This window comes from Musca domestica, unplaced genomic scaffold (assembly GCF_030504385.1).
Source record: "Musca domestica strain aabys unplaced genomic scaffold, Musca_domestica.polishedcontigs.V.1.1 110, whole genome shotgun sequence".
NCBI classification, from domain to species: Eukaryota; Metazoa; Arthropoda; class Insecta; order Diptera; family Muscidae; genus Musca; species Musca domestica.
In genome coordinates this window covers 1,700,751-1,713,404 of record NW_026712134.1, presented here as the reverse complement: position 1 = coordinate 1,713,404, position 12,654 = coordinate 1,700,751, and the positions used below count along the sequence as shown (strand labels likewise).

At 28.0% G+C, this 12,654-nt stretch overlaps 1 protein-coding gene across 1 annotated transcript in view; it reads right to left on the bottom strand.

The window, feature by feature from the left end:
- The window catches only part of LOC101900627 (nuclear hormone receptor FTZ-F1 beta), an 85,508-nt gene that overhangs the window by 34,743 nt on the left and 38,111 nt on the right, over nucleotides 1-12,654 (bottom strand). Inside the window, exon 2 of the mRNA XM_059132151.1 lies at nucleotides 9,830-9,904. The gene's annotated coding sequence lies outside the window, so the exon portion shown is untranslated. The remainder of the gene's footprint in view (nucleotides 1-9,829; nucleotides 9,905-12,654) is intronic.

Below are 12,654 nucleotides of genomic sequence, written 5' to 3'. Positions count from 1 at the left end.
AATGGCCTGAGAAGACTATTCGATTCTCAAAAGTAAAATATCTTTAAAACTTTTGGGGAAAATTTTATTGAAAAAAATAACAATCATCGTATGTTTAGTTTAACAAATGCTGTTGCGTATACGTGTTGCAGTTACTAATACGAACAGGTGTACCCATTTTAAAAACATTAACATCTCATTCTCTCAGTCTGTATCATTCAGGATTTTTAAGGTATTTTTTGGGGGAATAAGGAGAGAGACTTCCTTTTCGAAAAAGAAAAAAAATATTGAGAGCAATTCTAAAGTTTCTACACGTGGATGTTTTTCAAGTTCTTGGAAACCACTTTTAAATTGAAATTGAATTGAAAGAATTTTAAAGAAGAAATCTTCGATTCCCACTTTTTGGCCATTCAATTTTTTTTATACATTTTTTTGGAAGAGCATTTCAGACAATTGAAAGTGGATTTTTCAAAGAATTTTTCGGAGAGACTTGAAAGAATTATTGAAAGGGACTTTCATGGGTATACGTGTTGCCGTGAATGATACGACCAAGTGTACGCATTTTTTATTTGATGTTTTCAATTTGATCCTGTTTTTTTTTGCAAATTTTTTTCAAGCCATTAAACGTGGATTCTTTAATAAATTTTTGAAACTGACTTTTAGGCCATTAAACCTGGATCTTTTAAAGAATTTTTGAGACCGACTTTCAGGCCATTAAACGTTGATTTTTTAAAGAATTTTTGAAAGGGCTTTCAGACAATTAAAAGTGAATTTTCAAATATTTTTTTCGGAGAGACTTGAAAGAATTCTTGAGAGGGACTTTCAAGGGTATACATGTTGTCGTTAATTATACGTATAAGTGTACCCATTTTAGTATTTGATTTTTTCAATTTGATCCTGGATTTTTTTGAGGGGAACTTTTCTAGTTTCAAATGTACATTTTCATAGAATTACAATAAACTTAAGATTTTGTATTTCTTAAATGATTTCTGAGAGAGACTTACAAGGACGCAAATTAGGATTTTTTAAATTATTTCTAAAGAAAACATCCAAGGTAGTAATTTGGATTTAAAAAAAATGTTTGGACGCTTAGATTTTTTTAAAGAAAACTTCACGTAGATTTGTACATATTTTCTGAGAAACTATCTCAGTTTCAAACGTTGATTTTTTTGCTTTTAAAGTTGTTAAGAAGATCTAAACTCACTTATGAAGCTTTGGTGCGTATACGTATTGTCGTTAATACCACGCCAAAGGGTACTCGAGCCTATTTTTTGAATTTTCGATAACTTTGAGACCATCAGGCCACTAAACGTGGATTTTTTAAAGAATTTTTGAGACAGGGCCATTACACCTGGATTTTTTAGTTTTTAAAGAAATTTTCAAAGACCATCCCATTAAACGTGGATTTTTTTAAATTTTTTTTGTAAAAAATTTTTCAAACGTGGATTTTTTTAATCTTAGTTTTTTTCAGGCCATTAAACGTGGAGTTTTTTTAAAGAATTTTTGAGACTGACTTTTAGGCCATTAAACGTGGATTTTTAAAGAACTTTTGAGACAGGACTACAGACCATTAAACGTGGAATTTTGAAAATTTTTTGAGACTGACTTTGAGGCCATCAAACGTGGAATTTTGAAAAATTTTTGAGACTGAAATTCAGGCCATCGAACGTGGACTTTTTAAAGAATGTTTAAGGATTTACATTTTTTAGAATTTTTTCTGAAAGACTTTCAGGTCAATAAATGGGGATTTAAAAAAAATGTGGAGAGATACTTTCAGAATTTTCAGTTTTTAAAGAAAATTACTTCTTCAAATCTAGATTTTTGAAAATTTGAGTTACTTTTTCGAAAGGCTTTGATGCGTATACGTATTGTTGTTAATTCCATCTATGAAAGTCACCCACAAAAATTAAAAAAAAAACTCAAAGACTCTCTCAAAAGCTCCCAATTTTTATTTATAAATTACTCCCTTGTTTGAATTTTTGCAAAAATTGTTGAGGCCTATATATCGATGATTTATATACGAAATTTAAAAAAAATATATATCAGGGACTTTTTCTAATTTTCCTTATATATATCAGCGATTTTTTTTTAAATTTTCGAAAGTCTCCCCCAATATTCCAAAAAAAAAAAAAAACTCCGAAAGTATCTCACAAAAATTCTTAAAAAGCTCAAAGAAATACTCTCTCAATAGCTCCCAATCTCTTGCTCTCTTATGTGAATCTTTAAGAATTTTCTAAAGGTATATATCGTGAATTTTAAAAGAATTTTGTGGAGGTATTTTTGGATATTTAGAATTTAGTTTTCAGAATTTTTAATTAACTTTTTTTAAATTAATTGATGCCGATATATCGATGATTTATATACGAATTTTTCAAAAAAATATTATCTGGGATTTTTTCTAATTTTCCTTAAGGCACATATCCTGGGCTTTAAAGAACTTTCTTCTTCTTTATATCTCTAAATGTAAATTGTAAATTGTTTAAAACTATTTTTTATAGAAATTTAGGGTGATTTCTGAAAAATAAAAAATAGAACCCTTCGTCGTATACGTTCTGCCATTATTTATACGCCTTATAGCTAAACCCTCCCAAACGTCTGTCTAATTTTTTTTTCTAACCTCGGTTCTATTTTTTCATTCTTTGAAATTGTTTTCTCTACCAATAAAGTTTTTTCCCTTTTTTTAGGGGAAGTTATTTCAAATTTTTTTTAGAGGAAAATATCGTAATTTTTTTACATTATTTTTAATAGAAATTTAGGGTGATTTTTGAAAAATAAAAAATAGAACCCTCCGACCTATACGTTTTGCCATTATTTATACGCCTTATTTACGATATTTTCCACTATAAAAAATCAGAAATAATTTCCCCTAAAAATCAAGAAAAAAATTTTTTTAATAAAAAAAATTTCAAAGATTGAAAAAAATATTACCGAGGTTGGAAAAAAAATTGAGACAGTCGTTTGTAACTCTCTTTGAAATTTTTTTCTATTGAAAAAATATGTTTCCTAGATTTTTAGGGGAAATTCTTTCTAAATTTTTTTAGAGGAAAATATCGTAAATTTTTTAAATTATTTTTTTAGTCTTTGATTTTTTTTTTTCTCACCAAAAAAGTTTTCCTCGATTTTTTAGGGGAAATTTTTCTGAAGTTTTTAGAAGAAAATATCGTAATTTTTTTAATTTTTTTTATAGAAATTTAGGGTGATTTTTGAAAAATAAAAAATAGAACCATCCGGCGTATACGTTTTGTCATTATTTATACGCCTTATAGCTAAACTGTAACTCTCCAAAAACGGCTGTATAATTTTTTTCTAACCTCGGTACTATTTTAATTTTTTTTCTATTAAAAAAAAAAAGTTTTCCTTGATTTTTAGATGAAAATTCTTTCTGATTTTTTTAGAGGAAAATATCATATTTTTTTTTTTTTTTTTTTTAAATTATTTTTATAGAATTTTAGGGTGATTTTTGAAAAATAAAAACAGAACCCTCCGACGTATACGTTTTGCCATTATTTCTACGCCTTATTGCTAAACTGTAACTCTCCCAAACGGCTGTCTAAAATTCTTTGAAATTTGTTTCTATTAAAAAAGTTTTCCCCGATTTTTTAGGGGAAATTATTTCTGATTTTTTTTGGAGGAAAATATCGTAAATTTTTTAAATTATTTTTTATAGAAATTTAGGGTGATTTTTGAAAAATACAAAATAGAACCCTCCGACGTATACGTTTTGCCATTATTTATACGCCTAAATGCTTAAGTGTAACTCACCCAAACGGCTGTCTAAAATTCTTTCAAATTTTTTTCTATTAAAAAAGTTTTCCTCGATTTTTTAGGGGAAATTATTTCTGATTTTTTTTTTTTTTTGGAGGAAAATATCGTAATTTTTTTAAATTATTTTTTATAGAAATTTAGGGTGATTTATGAAAAATACAAAATAGAACCCTCCGACGTATACGTATTGCCATCAATTATACGCCTTATTGCTAAACTGTAACTCTCCCAAATTTTTCCCAACCTCAGCTCTATTTTCTATTTTCATTATCTGATTTTTTTTTTCTCTCCAGAAAAGTTTTTCCCCGATTTTCCCTCTTCTTTGAATTTCTTCTCTCTATACGAGTCACCACAATTCTCATTTCCTTCATTTGACTACCATTCGAGGCTCAGCAATGGAAACAAAGCTGTTGCATTTACTTCTGTGAAAAGCAGAGAGAGGGAGAGAGGGAAAAAAAAGCCAACTGGAAAATTCAATTGACGACAAGGAATGGATGACCAAATCAAAACGTCAGAAAGAAAAACCCCAACCAACATCAGCCAGTCAGCCATCAAAATGTAATGGCAGGAAAGAAACGCGAGGAAAAAAACATGATTTTCAACAGGTGCGTCCATTACGGTCAAATCAAGTTTTCACATATTTTACAGATACTCACACACACACATAAATACATTGTATTTAGGTAGGTGTGCGTACATGGTGTGCCATAGGCTCAGAGGGGCCAAGAAAGAAAGGTGGCTCTCACACATATCGACAACTGGCCAAATGGCCAATGATAGAATCATTGGGAGGGGGTGGGGGGTGGTATGTCTTGAGACAACAAGAAGTTGATTTCTGCATTTGCATTTTTTCTGGTTTCTAATGACTGGCCATGCAATCAGCAAAGCTCAGCAGAAATAGCAACTGGCCACCGAGGCAAATAAAAAGTTTCCAAGACAAGGCATTTATTGTTAGCTGGCTGCCTGGCCTGACAATTTTGCCACTTGGATTTCTTTCCACGACATACCAGCCAAGCCATGCCATAGCTGCTTGGCTGGCTCTGCTCTATTCTGCCACATCGCTCGTTCTATTTTCGTTGTCTGGTGTCATTTGAGTCCAGTTTTATCACGTTTTCCGATTATTGACACTTAAATAATTTCTGTGGCTGATATCACGACAATCGAACGCTGCCGTTGAGGTTTCACCACGCCAAGGGTGTGGTGCAGATCTAGAGACTGGTCGGCTGTGCTGGCCGGTTCAATATGTGCCATGCCATATCTTTGTTAATATTTTCCGATATTAACGGCAGCAGCAACAGCAGCTGCCAGCCATTGATACCGCAACTTTGTCGTTGCCTCACAATAGATTTTTTCCAAAGATAATCTCTGTGTAATGACATTTTCCAAAAACACACGGAGGGAGGCCATGCCATTTTTCATATCTTTTTTCCACACACACACACACACACTCTTAAAAAATAACGTTAAAATTCCATTATTGTTTGGAAAGCCGTCTAAATAATTTTTGTGGCGGTATTCAAGTCAAGGTCTGATTTTTTTTTTTTTTTTTTTTTTTTTTTTTTTTTTTTTTTTGAGAGAAAAATTGAATGAAAAACTTTGGCTGTGCAAAGTGGACTTGGGTATATTTCATAATTATTTAGTAAATTCGTTTGTAACCAAAGGGACATAGGGCGTATACGTGGCGACATAAGTTATACGCCTCTTTTGAAATTTCATCAAAAAAATCCTTCCCTAAAAATTTATAAAAGTCCTGTCTCAAAAATTCTTTAAAAAATCCACATTTCATGGCTGTAGTCCTGTCTCAAAAATTCTTTAAAAAATCCACATTTCATGGCTGTAGTCCTGTCTCAAAAATTCTTTAAAAAATCCACGTTTAATGGTCTGTAGTCCTGTCTTCAAGATTCTTTAAAAAATCCACGTTTAATGGTCTGTAGTCCTGTCTCAAAAATTCTTTAAAAAATCCACGTTTAATGGCCTGGAAGTCTGTCTCAAAAATTCTTTAAAAAATCCACGTTTAATGGCCTGGAAGTCTGTCTCAAAAATTCTTTAAAAAATCCACGTTTAATGGCTAGAATCTCTCTCTCAAAAATTCTTTAAAAAATCCACGTTTAATGGCTGGTATCTCTCTCTCAAAAATTCTTTCAAAAATCCAAGTTTTATGGCTGGAATGTCTCTCTCAGAAATTCTTAAAAAATCCACGTTTAATGCCTTGAAAGTCTCTCCCAAAATTCCTTTAAAAAATCGCAACGATGTATTTTTTTTTTTTTAATTAACGCAAGTCTACTATTTTCGTAATTCTAGTCAGTCCCAAGTAAAATATCTTTCTAAACCACCAAAAATTTCACTCAAAATTGAAGTTCAATTCATTTTGTACCAGGCTGCGTATGAGTGACGACAATATGTATACGACACATATACAGCTTTGGTATTTTAACTATAACTTTGAAAGTAACCGACATATCGGAATATTTTTGAAAATATTTTTTTAAAAAATCTACGTTTATTGGTGACCCTTGAAAAAATATTTTTATAAAATCCACGTTTCTTGATGGACCTTTAAAAAATATTTTTATAAAATCCATGTTTTTTGGTGGTCCTTTAAAAAATATTTTTAAAAAATCCAAGTTTATTGATGGCCGTTAAAAAAATATTTTTAAAAAATCCACGTTTATTGATGGCCGTTAAAGAAATATTTTTAAAAAATCCACGTTTATTGATGGCCGTTAAAAAAATATTTTTAAAAAATCCACGTTTATTGATGGCCGTTAAAAAAATATTTTTAAAAAATCCAAGTTTATTGATGGCCGTTAAAAAAGTAATTTTAAAAAATACACGTTTATTGAAGGCCGTTAAAGAAATATTTTTAAAAAATCCACGTTTATTGATGGCCGTTAAAAAAATATTTTTAAAAAATCCACGTTTATTGATGGCCGTTAAAAAAATATTTTTAAAAAATCCACGTTTATTGATGGCCGTTACAAAAATATTTTTAAAAAATCCACGTTTATTGATGGCCGTTAAAAAAATATTTTTAAAAAATCCACGTTAATTGATGGCCGTTAAAAAAATATTTTTAAAAAATCCACGTTTATTGATGGCCGTTAAAAAAATATTTTTAAAAAATCCACGTTTATTGATGGACCTTTAACAAATATTTTTAAAAAATCCACGTTTATTGATGGTCGTTAAAAAAATATTTTTAAAAAATCCACGTTTATTGATGGTCGTTAAAAAATATTTTTAAAAAATCCACGTTTATTGATGGTCGTTAAAAAAATATTTTTAAAAAATCCACGTTTATTGATGGTCGTTAAAAAAATATTTTTAAAAAATCCACGTTTATTGATGGTCGTTAAAAAAATATTTTTAAAAAATCCACGTTTATTGATGGTCGTTAAAAAAATATTTTTAAAAAATCCACGTTTATTGATGGTCGTTAAAAAAATATTTTTAAAAAATCCACGTTTATTGATGGTCGTTAAAAAAATATTTTTAAAAAATCCATGTTTATTGATGGCCGTTAAAAAAATATTTTTAAAAAATCCATGTTTATTGATGGCCGTTAAAAAAATATTTTTAAAAAATCCACGTTTATTGATGGCCGTTAAAAAAATATTTTTAAAAAATCCACGTTAATTGATGGCCGTTAAAAAAATATTTTTAAAAAATCCACGTTAATTGATGGCCGTTAAAAAAAATATTTTTAAAAAATCCACGTTTATTGATGGCCGTTAAAAAAATATTTTTAAAAAATCCACGTTAATTGATGGCCGTTAAAAAAATATTTTTAAAAAATCCACGTTTATTGATGGTCGTTAAAAAAATATTTTTAAAAAATCCACGTTTATTGATGGCCGTTAAAAAAATATTTTTAAAAAATCCATGTTTATTGATGGCCGTTACAAAAATATTTTTAAAAAATCCACGTTTATTGATGGCCGTTAAAAAAATATTTTTAAAAAATCCACGTTAATTGATGGCCGTTAAAAAAATATTTTTAAAAAATCCACGTTTATTGATGGCCGTTAAAAAAATATTTTTAAAAAATCCACGTTTATTGATGGCCGTTAAAAAAAATATTTTTAAAAAATCCACGTTTATTGATGGCCGTTAAAAAAATATTTTTAAAAAATCCACGTTTCTTGATGGACCTTTAACAAATATTTTTAAAAAATCCACGTTTCTTGATGGCCGTTAAAAAAATATTTTTAAAAAATCCACGTTAATTGATGGCCGTTAAAAAAATATTTTTAAAAAATCCACGTTTATTGATGGCCGTTAAAAAAATATTTTTAAAAAATCCACGTTTATTGATGGCCGTTAAAAAAAATATTTTTAAAAAATCCACGTTTATTGATGGCCGTTAAAAAAATATTTTTAAAAAATCCACGTTTATTGATGGCCGTTAAAAAAAAATATTTTTAAAAAATCCACGTTTATTGATGGTCGTTAAAAAAATATTTTTAAAAAATCCACGTTTATTGATGGTCGTTAAAAAAATATTTTTAAAAAATCCACGTTTATTGATGGTCGTTAAAAAAATATTTTTAAAAAATCCACGTTTATTGATGGTCGTTAAAAAAATATTTTTAAAAAATCCACGTTTATTGATGGTCGTTAAAAAAATATTTTTAAAAAATCCACGTTTATTGATGGTCGTTAAAAAAATATTTTTAAAAAATCCACGTTTATTGATGGTCGTTAAAAAAATATTTTTAAAAAATCCATGTTTATTGATGGCCGTTAAAAAAATATTTTTAAAAAATCCACGTTTATTGATGGCCGTTAAAAAAAATATTTTTAAAAGATCCACGTTTATTGATGGCCGTTAAAAAAATATTTTTAAAAAATCCACGTTAATTGATGGCCGTTAAAAAAATATTTTTAAAAAATCCACGTTTATTGATGGCCGTTAAAAAAAATATTTTTAAAAGATCCACGTTTATTGATGGCCGTTAAAAAAATATTTTTAAAAAATCCACGTTAATTGATGGCCGTTAAAAAAATATTTTTAAAAAATCCACGTTTATTGATGGTCGTTAAAAAAATATTTTTAAAAAATCCACGTTTATTGATGGCCTTTAAAAAAATATTTTTAAAAAATCCATGTTTATTGATGGCCGTTACAAAAATATTTTTAAAAAATCCACGTTTATTGATGGCCGTTAAAAAAATATTTTTAAAAAATCCACGTTAATTGATGGCCGTTAAAAAAATATTTTTAAAAAATCCACGTTTATTGATGGCCGTTAAAAAAATATTTTTAAAAAATCCACGTTTATTGATGGCCGTTAAAAAAAATATTTTTAAAAAATCCACGTTTATTGATGGCCGTTAAAAAATATTTTTAAAAAATCCACGTTTCTTGATGGACCTTTAACAAATATTTTTAAAAAATCCACGTTTCTTGATGGCCGTTAAAAAAATATTTTTAAAAAATCCACGTTAATTGATGGCCGTTAAAAAAATATTTTTAAAAAATCCACGTTTATTGATGGCCGTTAAAAAAATATTTTTAAAAAATCCACGTTTATTGATGGCCGTTAAAAAAATATTTTTAAAAAATCCACGTTTATTGATGGCCGTTAAAAAAATATTTTTAAAAAATCCACGTTTCTTGATGGACCTTTAACAAATATTTTTAAAAAATCCACGTTTCTTGATGGCCGTTAAAAAAATATTTTTAAAAAATCCACGTTTCTTAATGGAGCTTTAAAAAATATTTTTAAAAAATCCACGTTTCTTGATGGAGCTTTAAAAAATATTTTTAAAAAACCCAAGTTTATTGATGGCCGTTAAAAAATATTTTTACAAAATCCACGTTTCTTGATGGGCCTTTAAAAACTATTTTTTAAAAAAATGTACGTTTCTTGGTGGACCTTAAAAATATTTTTAAAAAATCCACGTTTCTTGACGGACCTTTAAAAAAAGTTTTTTCTTGATCGTCTTTTATAATATTTTAAAAAATCACGTTTCTTGATGGTGTCCTGAGAGTAGCTTGGATCTTAAAGTCAACATTGTTTTTAGTTGATATTTATTTTAATACATCGTAATTTGTAGTACTTCTTTTTATTATTTTTCTTACCTTTAGTCTTGTATAAATAGGAAGCATTTGGGCAAATTTTCTCTAAGTATATCCACTATTGAAGTAATAAAACATCTGAAAAAATAGAAAAAAAAAACTATTTTTATATTCAAGATATTAATTTTAATTTATTTAAGAGAGAAATTTTTAAGAATGAAATATTTTTAAATAAAATTAACTGAATATATTTGAGTAATAAATGGCCTTCGCATGCTTGTACAACATAGCAATTGATGGGAAAAATAATATTAAGTCCACCATTAATAGTTTACATCGCCCAGGCAATCTCCAGGAGGTATATTTTATTAATGGTCCTTAAAAAATATTTTTAGAAAATCCACGTTTCTTAAAGGTCCTGAGAAAAATATTTTAAGAAAATCCACGTTTCTTAAAGGTCCTGAGAAAAATATTTTACGAAAATCCACGTTTCTTAAAGGTCCAGAGAAAAATATTTTTAGAAAATCCACGTTTCTTGAAGGTCGTGAGAAAAATATTTTTAGAAAATCCACGTTTCTTAAAGGTCCTGAGAAAAATATTTTTAGAAAATCCACGTTTCTTAAAGGTCCTGAGAAAATTTTTTTTTAGAAAATCCACGTTTCTTAAAGTTCCTGAGAAAAATATATTTTTAAAAATCCACGTTTCTTAAAGGCCCTAAGAAAATATTTTTAAAAATCCACGTTTCTTAAAGGCCCTAAGAAAAATATTTTTAAAAATCCACGTTTCTTAAAGGCCCTAAGAAAAATATTTTTAGAAAATCCATGTTTCTTAAAGGTCCTTGAAAAAAATATTTTTAGAAAAAATCCACGTTTCTTAAAGGTCTTAAGAAAAAATATTTTTAGAAAATCCACGTTTCTTAAAGGTCCTAAGAAAAATATTTTTAAAAAATTCACGTTTCTTAAAAAACAAAATAATTTTAAAAAATGCACGTTATTTTTAAAGGTCTCTCAAAAAATATTTTTAAAAAATCCGCATTTCTTAAAGGTCCTTGAAAAAAAATATTTTTAAAAAATCCGCATTTCTTAAAGGTCCTTGAAAAAAAATATTTTTAAAAAAATCCGAATTTCTTAAAGGTCCTTGAAAAAAAAATATATTTAAAAATCCACGTTTCTTAAAGGTCTTTAGAAAAAATATTTTTAAAAAATCCACGTTTCTTAAAGGTCCTTGAAAAAAATATTTTTTAGAAAATCCACGTTTCTTAAAGGTCCTTGAAAAAAATATTTTTAAAAAGATCCACGTTTCTTAAAGATCCGTGAAAAAATATTTTTAAAAAATCCACGTTTCTTAAAGGACCTTGAAAAATATTTTAAAAAAATCCACGTTTCTTAAAGGTCCTTAAAAAATATTTTTAAAATCCACGTTTCTTAGAGGTTCTTGAAAAATATTTTTAAAAAATCCACGCTTCTTAAAGGACCTTGAAAAATATTTTTAAAAAATCCACGTTTCTTAAAGGTCCTAATTTTTTTTTTTTTTTAAAAAAAAGATGTAGATATCAGTTATAAATATTGAAAGTTGTAGTGAATTAAATAATTTTGTACCCAGAAATGCCTAAATATCGACTTATTTCATTGGAGTACCCGGCTGCGTATGATTGACGACAACATGTATACGCCACCCAATTCGAATTTAGTATTTTGCCCATAACTTCAAAACTGAGCTTCACACAGAGAAAATTTTGACAAATATAGAAACTAGATGGAGAAACGGATCACATAGCAATAAGAGAATAATATCAAATGACTATTTCAACTTAAAAAAAAATAGGTTTTTTCTGATAAAATCTGAAATCATTTAAGTCTAATAATTTTTCCAAATAAATTATTTTCTGTAGAGCAATAAAAAAATATTTCTAGAAGACATTCTCAAACAAGTAAACCAATAAAAAAATATTTACAAACTTAAGAACAATATTTTCTATTTAGTTTCAACTTTTTATGCAGTGGCGAATATGTTTTTTTATGGCCATCGAATAAAGTGTAGAACAACACCAACTGCACTTTGTCGAGGTGGCAGCAGTCGCAACGTAATAACCTTGTCCCAAAACAACTTTTTTTACGCTTCTACTTTGGCTGCTGGCTGCGGCTAAAGTTATGGCTCGAACAATGTGTGGTTGGATTTTTTTTTCGAATTGCAGCGATTTTATTCTACTGCTGCCTCCGTTGCCTTGTTGTCGTTGTCTTTTGTTTAATTAAAGACACGCAACACCATTTTTTAAATTCATAAAAGAACTACCAGAATATGTAAAAAATAATTGTAGAAATATTTATTTTAGAAAAGCAAAATAAAAAATAAAGACATGGATACAAAGTCGAGAATATGATTGAAAATAAACGTAGAACGTAGAAAGGGTTGGCAATAAAGGAGGTTAGAAACAAAAATTCTTCTTGTAAAAATTTCGAAAATTGAAATCATTTATGTGGTGCATTAGGTCGTATGACTAATGGCGCTACGTATACGCAAGAGCAAGCAAATTATTCCTGGAGATCCTCTAAAAATATTTTTAAAAAATCCACGTTTCCTGGAGGTCCTTCAAAAAATATTTTTAAAAAACCCATGTTTCCTAGAGATCCTTCAAAAAATATTTAAAAAAAATCGACGTTGATTAAAGCTCCTTTAAAAAAAATGTTGTAAAAATCCACGTTTCCTGGAGGTCCTTTAAAAAATAAAAATAAAAATAAAAACAAATATTTTTAAAAGATCCACGTTTTTGGATGGACCTTTAAAGAATATTTTCAAAAAATCCACGTTTCCTGGAGGTCCTTTAAAAAATAAAAATAAAAACAAATATTTTTAAAAGATCCACGTTTTTGGATGGACCTTTAAAGAAT